The sequence below is a fragment of the Carettochelys insculpta genome, chromosome 3 (assembly GCF_033958435.1).
Source record: "Carettochelys insculpta isolate YL-2023 chromosome 3, ASM3395843v1, whole genome shotgun sequence".
Taxonomy (NCBI): domain Eukaryota; kingdom Metazoa; phylum Chordata; order Testudines; family Carettochelyidae; genus Carettochelys; species Carettochelys insculpta.
In genome coordinates, this window is record NC_134139.1 from 17,113,830 (window position 1) to 17,123,277 (window position 9,448).

Sequence of the window (9,448 nt, forward strand, 5' to 3'; positions counted from 1 at the left end):
TTCAGAGAGTAGGATTGGAATTCAAAATAATCCTGACAAACTGGAGAAATGGTCTAACATAAATATGATGAAATTCAGTCAGGAAAAATGCAAAGAACTCCACTTAGGAAGATATAATCAATTGCACAAATACAAAATGAGAGATGAGTGTATCGGAAGAAGTGCTGCAAAAAAGGGATCTCATATTTATGTTGGATCACAAGCTAAACATGAGTTAACAGTACAACACCATTGCCCCCCAAAAAAGCACACATCATTCAGGAGTAGTAACAGAGAGGAAGTCGTGCTAGTCTATACACTATCAAAACAAAAAGCAGTCAAGTAGCACTTTAAAGACTAGCAAAATAGTTTATTAGGTGAGCTTTCATGGGACAGACCCACTTCTTCAGACCATAGCCAGACCAGAACAGACTCAATATTTAAGGCACAGAGAACCAAAAACAGTAAGCAAGGAGGACAAATCAGAAAAAGATAATCAAGGTGAGCAAATCAGAGAGTGGAGGGGTGGGGAAGAAGATCAAGAATTAGATTGAGCCAAGTATGCAGACAAGCCCCTATAGTGACTCAGAAAGTTCCCATCACGATTTAAACCATGTGTTAATGTGCCAAATTTGAATATAAAAGCCAGCTCGGCTGCTTCTCTTTCCAAAACGGTGCGATAATTCCTTTTCAGTAACACACGTACCTTTAGGTCATTGACAGAATGCCCCATTCCATTAAAATGCTGACTAACTGGTTTGTGGATCTGGAGTGTTTTGATGTCTGTTTTGTGCTCATTGACCCTTTGTCTAAGGGAGTTATTCAGGGGTGTATAAGTAGGCGTGTTTGTGGTAAGCAAGACACAAGAAGTCTTCCACTCTACTCAGCACTGATAAGGCCTCAAATGGAGAACCGTGTCCAGTTCTGGAAGCCACACTTTGAGAAAGTTGTGGACTAATGGGAAAAAGTCCATATGAGAGCAACAGAAGACATTAAAGGTCTAGAAAATGTAACTTATGAAGAAAGATGTTTAAAAGGTATTTCTTTAGTGTGGAGAAGAGAACGTGAAGTGGGACACGTAACAGTTTTCAAGTTCATAAAGAGAAGTCCCATGGCATCTTACAGACTAACAGATTTATTAGAACATAAGCTTTCGTGGGCAAAGACCCACTTTGTCAAATCTGACGAACTGGGTCTTTACCTGCAAAAGCTTATGATCCAATAAATCTGTGAGCCTATAAAGTGCCGCAGGACTTCTCGTCGATTTTGTGAATACAGACTAACACAAAGATTAGCATGCAGGCTGCCAGTGAAGATTAAGAACATAAGAACATAAGAACATAAGAATGGCCATACTGGGTCAGACCAAAGGTCCATCGAGCCCAGCATCCCATCTGCCGACGGTGGCCAATGCCAGGTGCCCCAGAGAAGGAGAACAGAAGACAATGATCAAGTGATTTATCTCCTGCCATCCATCTCCTGCCCTTGTTCTGAAGGCTAGGGCACCATACTTTATCCCTGGCTAATAGCCATTTATGGACCTAACCTGCAAAAATTTATCAAGCTCTTTTTTAAACCCTAATAGAGTCCTGGCCTTCACAGCCTCCTCGGGCAAGGAGTTCCACAGGTTGACTGTGCGCTGTGTGAAGAAAAATTTCCTTTTATTAGTTTTGAACCTACTACCCATCAATTTCATTTGGTGTCCCCTAGTTCTTGTATTATGGGAAAAGGTAAATAATTTTTCTATATTCACTTTCTCCACACCATTCATGATTTTATATACCTCTATCATATCGCCCCTCAATCGCCTTTTTTCCAAACTGAAAAGTCCCAGTCTCTCTAGCCTCTCCCCATATGGGACCCTTTCCAAGCCCCTAATCATCTTAGTCGCCCTTTTCTGAACCCTTTCTAATGCCAATATATCTTTTTTGAGGTGAGGAGACCACATCTGCATGCAGTACTCGAGATGTGGGCGTACCATAGTTTTATATAGGGGAAGTATGATATCTTTTGTCTTATTATCGATCCCTTTTTTAATAACTCCTAACATCCTATTTGCCTTACTAACTGCCGCTGCACACTGCGTGGATGTCTTCAGAGAACTATCCACTATAACTCCAAGATCCCTTTCCTGATCTGTCGTAGCTAAATTTGACCCCATCATGTAGTACGTGTAATTTGGGTTATTTTTTCCAACATGCATTACCTTACACTTACCCATATTAAATTTCATTTGCCATTTTGCTGCCCAATCACTCAGTTTGCTGAGATCTTTCTGTAGTTCTTCACAATCCCTTTTGCTTTTGACTGTCCTGAACAACTTGGTGTCATCTGCAAACTTTGCCACCTCACTGCTTACCTCATTTTCTAGATCATTGATGAACAAGTTGAACAGGATCGGTCCCAGGACTGACCCCTGGGGAACACCACTAGTTACCCTCCTCCATTGTGAAAATTTACCATTTATTCCCACCCTTTGTTTTCTGTCTTTTAACCAATTCCCGATCCATGAAAGGACCTTTCCTCCTATCCCATGACCACCTAATTTACATAAAAGCCTTTGGTGTGGGACCGTGTCAAAGGCTTTCTGGAAATCTAGGCAATCTAGATTGCTTTATCTGGTGAAAGATCCCAAATATATGTATGTTGACTTTGCTATTTAGGGTCTCAGCCATAGGTCTGCAAGCATTGCGTTAGCTCATCATACAGGATGAAGCCAGTAGGTCCCTTCTCTGTCATAATAAACATATATTCAAAATCATAATGAAATAAAAATAGAGAGAGAAAGAGAGGCAAGCCAGTGGGTTTGCCCTATAGGTTACAATACAGAGTTTTCTGCTTATGAAATGAGCTACAGAATGCTGAAAAACTTCCAGAGTGACTTTAAGACCTTAGAACTTGTAAATCAGAAAAGGAGGCATCTCTAGATAAACTTTACAGGGTATATTTGATGTTTTAATGGAAGTCAGATTACAAAAGTCTACAGCAGACATTGAAAATGATATAGCTTTAAAGTTTAGTTGCACTGTATTTAAAAAAAAAACTCAAATAATTTATTTTCCCCTGCACTATATACGTTTTTGGAGATAGAATTAAAATTGGGCTTTCATTTTAGACCGAGTAAACTATAATATTAGATTGCAATGCTGTATGTTCCAGTGAGCCCAGAGTGTTGTGAGAGCATTTTGCTTCAAGCATCTGAAACTTAATGCTACTTTAATGTTCTCTGTTGGATATTGTTACAATGGAATTTCAACCATTTCCTACAATTTGAGTTAAAGATTACCTGAATAATGGTGAGCAGTACAAAATTTAGGAGCATAAATCTGAGGCTGACATAGTGGCTTAATGTCCTGCGGTTTCTTGGTTTAGAAAATTAATTTTCCACAGTCTTCTCTAGCAAATACAAGTACCCCCTGAAGATTTAAATTTGTTGGAAACTGCACTGAATATTTCCAGCTTTCTTGACTATGCTATGCTGAGGCTGGTCCATGTGGATCAGACAAATAGAAAAAAATGCCATCTTAGAACACTACTTAATGTGCTTTAGAATCAAAAACTAGCCATACAGCAGATACCTTAAATAATCAAGTCATTCAGTGCCTTGCTTCAAACAGGGGCTATAAGATCATTCTCTGCCTCTGTCCTCCAAGGTTAGGTGGAAAACCTCCACTATCCTCTCTTTACTCCCCCCACTTCCATAGCGAAAGGTACAAATGTCCACTCAACCTCCTGCAGAGACTGTGGTAAGGTGCTGAGAGTAGATCTTCCACAGGAAGTTCGAAAGATTAAATAAACCTCTTTACCTCTATAGTGACAAGTATCAGAGAAGTAGCCGAGTTAGTCTGTATCTTCAAAAACAACAAGAAGTCCTGTGGCACCTTATAGACTAACAGATATTTTGGAGCTTACACTTTCATGGGCAAAGACCTGCTTTGCCAGATGCATGAGTGCATCTGACAAGGCAGGTCTTTGCCCACGAAAGCTTATGCTCCAAAATATCTGTTAATCTATAAGGTGCCACAGGACTTCTTGTTTTTACCTCTATTATTGGTGAGAGAAGAAAGGCGAATAAGACCTAATCTCTCCCACTACAGCAACTACAAACTTCACTTTTCATTTCTTTCCTAAATGGAGGTGAGAGAGAGCCTAATAACCTTGAAGAGTGGCTCTAAGCACAGGTGTTAGCAATGCTATTAACAGCAAAACTCACTTCCAAAAAGAAGGCAGAAGAAATGTAGCACTTTAAAGACTAACAAAATGATTTATTTCATCGGTCTTTAAAGTGCTACATTTTTGCTGCTTTGTTTTGTTCCAGTACAGACTAACAGGGCTACTTTTCTGTTACTTTCTAAAAAGAAGGCATTTGTTACAAAGTTGGGACTGTAGTCACTTTATTACGTTGCATGCGAATTCTGATGTCTTACAGTAATCGGTCCTATGCATCCCGTGACCATCCGTCCCGTATTGGGTGGGATGGTCCTGTATTTGGGATGCCAAAAAGGCATCTCTACTTATTTTTTTTTAAAAGGGACTAGCTGTCCCGTATTTGGGCCCTCTGCCTGCTGACCTTTTTGCCAGCAGCTGTGCAGGCACAGCTACTGGCCTGAGAGCATGTAGGTCACTTCCCCGAACCTCAGGAAAGCAAAAGGAGCAGGGGTGGCTGCTGTGTCCCTGCTGCTTCCCTTAGGCTCCTGGGGAGGGCCAGCGGCTGCCGCTTTCCTGAAGCTTGGCGAGCACCAGTGGCTGCTGCTTTCCCGGGGCTTCCAGGTAGCACTGGTGTCTGCTGCCTCCCTGGGACTCAGGCGGCTACCACCTCCTTCCTGGCTCCCTGGCGTTTGGTGGAGCCTGAAGGAGCCACCCCTCCTGCCCATATCTCCCTGTCCCATATCTGGGACAGGGAGATATGGTTGCCCTACCTATAGAGAACCTGCGTGTGCATGCTTCATTTTCCAGGGCTCTGCACCCATACCTAGAGATGGTGACAGTGGTAGGAGTTTCAGGTGTGACTCTTTCTAGAGGAGGCTGCCCTAGTCACAGTACCTACCCTAGTGCCAAAGCACTTAGTAACCTGACCTCAGGAGGGTTGTATGGCCAGGTGACATCTTTTGACCGGGAAGAACAAAGGGCAGGGGAGGGGCTTCCACACAAGAGATGGATTTGGGGACTCAGACTAAGTTTGTGCTGGGGCAGGAAGGGGATCAGGAGCCTTGGCTCTGAGCACTTTCCTCAAGATCAATGGCACTCTTTTTCAGCTCCTGTGCTGACAACTTTGTTCTATGCCACGTCCCTGTCAACTAATAAACTAATAAACCGTCTGTTTTACCTGCTGGATAAAAATAGAGTCTAATTGCGAACGGGCCCAGTGACTCCCCCAACATGGTAAAAAACAGTATCATAGAATCGAAGAAGGTTAGGGTTGGAAGAGAGCTCAGAAGATCATCAAGTCCAAACCCCTGCTCAAAACAGTAGGGCAATCCCAGCTACCTGCTCATACTTTACAAAATCATTTATAAATAGACACTTAATATAAATGGCTAATAGATTATTAAGAATTGCAGTGAACATGTTATAGATGTGGTAACATGCATTAGAAATGGCCAATAAATACATCAGTGGAATGTGTTGTAAAAGGTTCCTTATAAATCCCCTGTTGACCTAAAGACAGCAGAAAGGGCCAATTGTAAAACTGGTTAACCATTTATTAAAACATCTACTAATCATTTTTATAAACTAAAAGTGGACCCTTAAAATGCAACCAATTTCCTAAAATACAGCTTGAAGCTTCTGTGAACAGAATGAAATTTCACTGAAATGCAATGAAGTAATTCAAGACTTCTCATAGTAAGAATTTCTAGGTAAGTTCCACTATATCTTTCATGCTTATGCAGTCTCAAACCAAGCTTATAAAAATGAACTATGAAAAAAGGGAACTAAATGTAGCTATTAAGAATACAAAGATTACAGCAAACTAAGCCTTCTACAGGCAATAGTGATACCACATCTTTTCCTTTAAGTTCAAGTTCCTGCTTATTTTTGCCATTTTCTCTTCTGCAGGACTTTTTATTTTTGCTTCCATTTCTCTTTTTTCTCTTTTAGTATTTTAGTGTAGTGTTTTATTTTTATTTCTTTATAGTCATTTATTGTCTCTCTCTGTCCTTTTATTCTCTACTCAACTAATTCAGACAGTGGACACTTTATACCTCCAGATTAGTGGAACTGCTATGGGCACCCGCATGGCCCCACAATATGCTAATATATTTATGGCTGACCTGAACAATGATTCCTCAGCTCTCGCTCCTAGTACTCCTCCTCTACTTAAGATACATTGATGACATCTTTATGATTTAGACCCATGGCAAAGAGACTCTAGAAGAATTCCACAGAGACTTTAACAATCTACACCCACCATCAACTTATGCTTCAATTACTCCATGCGAGAGATACATTTCCTGGACACCACACTATAAATCAAGGATGGCCAGATCGGTACCACACTCTACCGGAAACCCACTGATCGCTATACTTACCTACACAACTTCTAGCTTCCATCCTGCACACATAACTAGATCCATTGTTTACAGTCAAGCCCTTACATGCAATCGCATTTGCTCTGATCCTACTGAAAGAGACTGAAAACTACAAGATCTTTACCAATATTCATAAACCTGAATTACCCACCAGGAGAAATAAAAATAAAAAAAACAAATCAAGAGGACCAGATGAATACCCAGAGACCAGCTCTCCCACGATAGGCCCAAAAAAACCAAGAAGAGAACACCACTGGTCATCACCTCAACTTAAACCACTGCAACGCATTATTAAAGACCTACCACCTATCCTTAATCAGGATGCCACACTCCAGAAGGCCCTAGGTGACAGGCCTGTTCTCTCCTACAGACAACCTCCCAACCTTATGAGAATTCTCACCAACAGCCACAGTCTATACTGCAGGAACACCAGTCCTGGAACTTTTCCTACCAACAAAGCCCGCTGCCAGCTTTGTCTACGTAACTATTCTGGAGATACCATCACTGGACCTAACGAGGTTATTCCCAAAATCACAGGCACATTCTCATGTTCCTCAAGTAACATCATATATGTCATCGCATGCCAACAATGCCCAGATGTTTTGACAGACTTCAAACTCTCTCAAAGAGTTAATGGGCACAAAACACACATACAGGCTACGTCTACACGTGAAGCCAACATCGAAATAGCTTATTTCGATGTAGCAACATTGAAATAGGCTATTTCGATGCATAACGTCTACACGTCCTCCAGGGCTGGCAACGTCGATGTTCAACTTCGACATTGCGCGGCACCACATCGAAATAGGCGCTGCAAGGGAACGTCTACACACCAAAGTAGCACACATCGAAATAAGGGTGCCAGGCACAGCTGCAGACAGGGTCACAGGGCGGACTCAACAGCAAGCCGCTCCCTTAAAGGGCCCCTCCCAGACACAGTTGCACTAAACAGCACAAGATCCACAGAGCCGACAACTGGTTGCAGACCCTGTGCCTGCAGCATGGATCCCCAGCTGCTGCAGCAGCAGCCAGAAGCCCTGGGCTAAGGGCTCCTGCCCACGGTGACCATAGAGCCCCGCAGGGGCTGGAGAGAGAGCATCTCTCAACCCCCCAGCTGATGGCCGCCATGGAGGACCCAGCAATTTCGACGTTGCGGGACGCGGATCGTCTACACGGTCCCTACTTCGACGTTGAACATCGAAGTAGGGCGCTATTCCGATCCCCTCATGAGGTTAGCGACTTCGACGTCTCGCCGCCTAACGTCGAAGTTAACTTTGAAATAGCACCCGATGCGTGTAGCCGCGACGGGTGCTATTTCGAAGTTAGTGCCGCTACTTCGAAGTAGCGTGCACATGTAGACACAGCTAAAAACACTCCTGATCCACAAACTGGTCAGCCAACATTTTAATGGAGTGGGCCATTCTGTTAATGACTTAAAAGTCTGCATTTTACTGAAGAGGAATTTTCACAACAGTATTGAAAGATAGGCTGCTGAACTCTCTTTTATATTCAAATTCGACACATTAACATGTGGTTTGAACTGGGATGTGAATTTTCTGGGTCATTATAGGGGCTCTTTCGCATACTTGGCTTAATCTAATTCTTGACACCCCCCCAACCGCTGCTCTACTCTCTGATTTGCTCACCTTGATAATTTTTTTTCTGATTTGTCAACCTTGATTATTATTTTTGGTTCTCTGTGCCTTAAATATTGAGTCTGTTCTGGTCTGGCTATGGTCTGAATAAGTGGGTCGGTCCCACGAAAGCTCACCTAATAAATTATTTTGTTAGTCTTTAAAGTGCTACTTCACTGCTTTTTTTTTGTTTTCATCCCTAGTAGGACTGTGAAGGAACGACTGAACTTCCAAATGTAAAAACAGACCATATAACAAACACAGAGTAAAAATATCTCAAAAAGCCACTGAAACCCGACTCAATTGCCTACATACTTCAGTCATTGTATTGCAACATTTCCTAAGTGACCCATCCCCTGCTGGTCGTGGACACCACGCAAAGGTGGCGGGTTCGCCCGTTGGGGTCACGCTGGGACAGATTTTAGCAGCACAGCAGCAGGCTGGTGGCGATGTGGAGCGGAAAGCTCCGGCAAGAGAGTAGACCGATCCGGGATTTGCGCAGTGCTGCGTGCGCCGGGCGCCTCACCCACTCACTCGCTTCGCTTTAGTGCGTTGCGTCTGCGCACGGCAGCGACTAGGCTCAGCCTACGGGGGCAGTCAGGCCCCGACACCGGAGCGATCTGAAGGGAGCGGTAAGAGAAGCCAAGTGACAGCGGCGAAGACGCAGCTGCTCAGCAGGAACAGCCCATGGCGGAAAGCAGCTGCAGGCTCCACTTCAGGGACCCAACCACCCCTCACTCCCGGCAACCCAGCCGGAAGGGGATCGCTGGCCGGGCTCCCTTCTCTTCGCCCGCAGGCAACGGCTGGAAGTGGAACTGGACCGGGGCCGCAACCGCTGCAGCGTCAGCCGTGTCCTAGCAACAACGCGCTCTGCTGTCGTCACTTGGCAACCACAAAAAACAACCGGCTTGCGCATGCGCACGTTTCCCGCGACTCACCTAGTGTGTTTCACGTCGCGCGCCCGAACAGGTCACGCTTGTGTTAAAACCGTTGTCTTCTTTGGCTGCGCATGCGCGCCACGCTCACAGGTCCACCCGAAACAGGAGCGTTGACTCTACACACACTCCCCGTCTCCCCGACCTCCCGGCTCTTTCCTCCCGCGCATGCACAAAGACAAACACGTTCACGTTTCTTTTCTAGCGCATGCGCAAAAAACCGAGCTCTAGCGCCCCCTTGCGAACCTCGACGGTTGTTCTTCGCGGGGTCCGCTGCGAATGTGCGCGATAGTCACTCCCGGCGCACCTCAGGGGATGGTGGGAAGAGTGTGGGCATGAGCAGCTGCCGTCAGGCTGAGCTTACTCAGCG

General features: G+C 44.3%; 1 protein-coding gene across 2 annotated transcripts in view; it reads right to left on the bottom strand.

The window, feature by feature from the left end:
- WDPCP (WD repeat containing planar cell polarity effector) overlaps nucleotides 1-9,390 on the bottom strand; it is a 235,631-nt gene extending 226,241 nt beyond the window's left edge. Inside the window, exon 1 of one of the 2 annotated variants that reach the window (XM_074989391.1) lies at nucleotides 9,325-9,390. The gene's annotated coding sequence lies outside the window, so the exon portion shown is untranslated. Of the gene's footprint in view, nucleotides 1-9,081; nucleotides 9,202-9,324 lie in introns of those variants that run through there. The other variant, XM_074989393.1, reaches the window with a different exon arrangement.
- Between the last annotated feature and the right edge of the window lie 58 nt (nucleotides 9,391-9,448).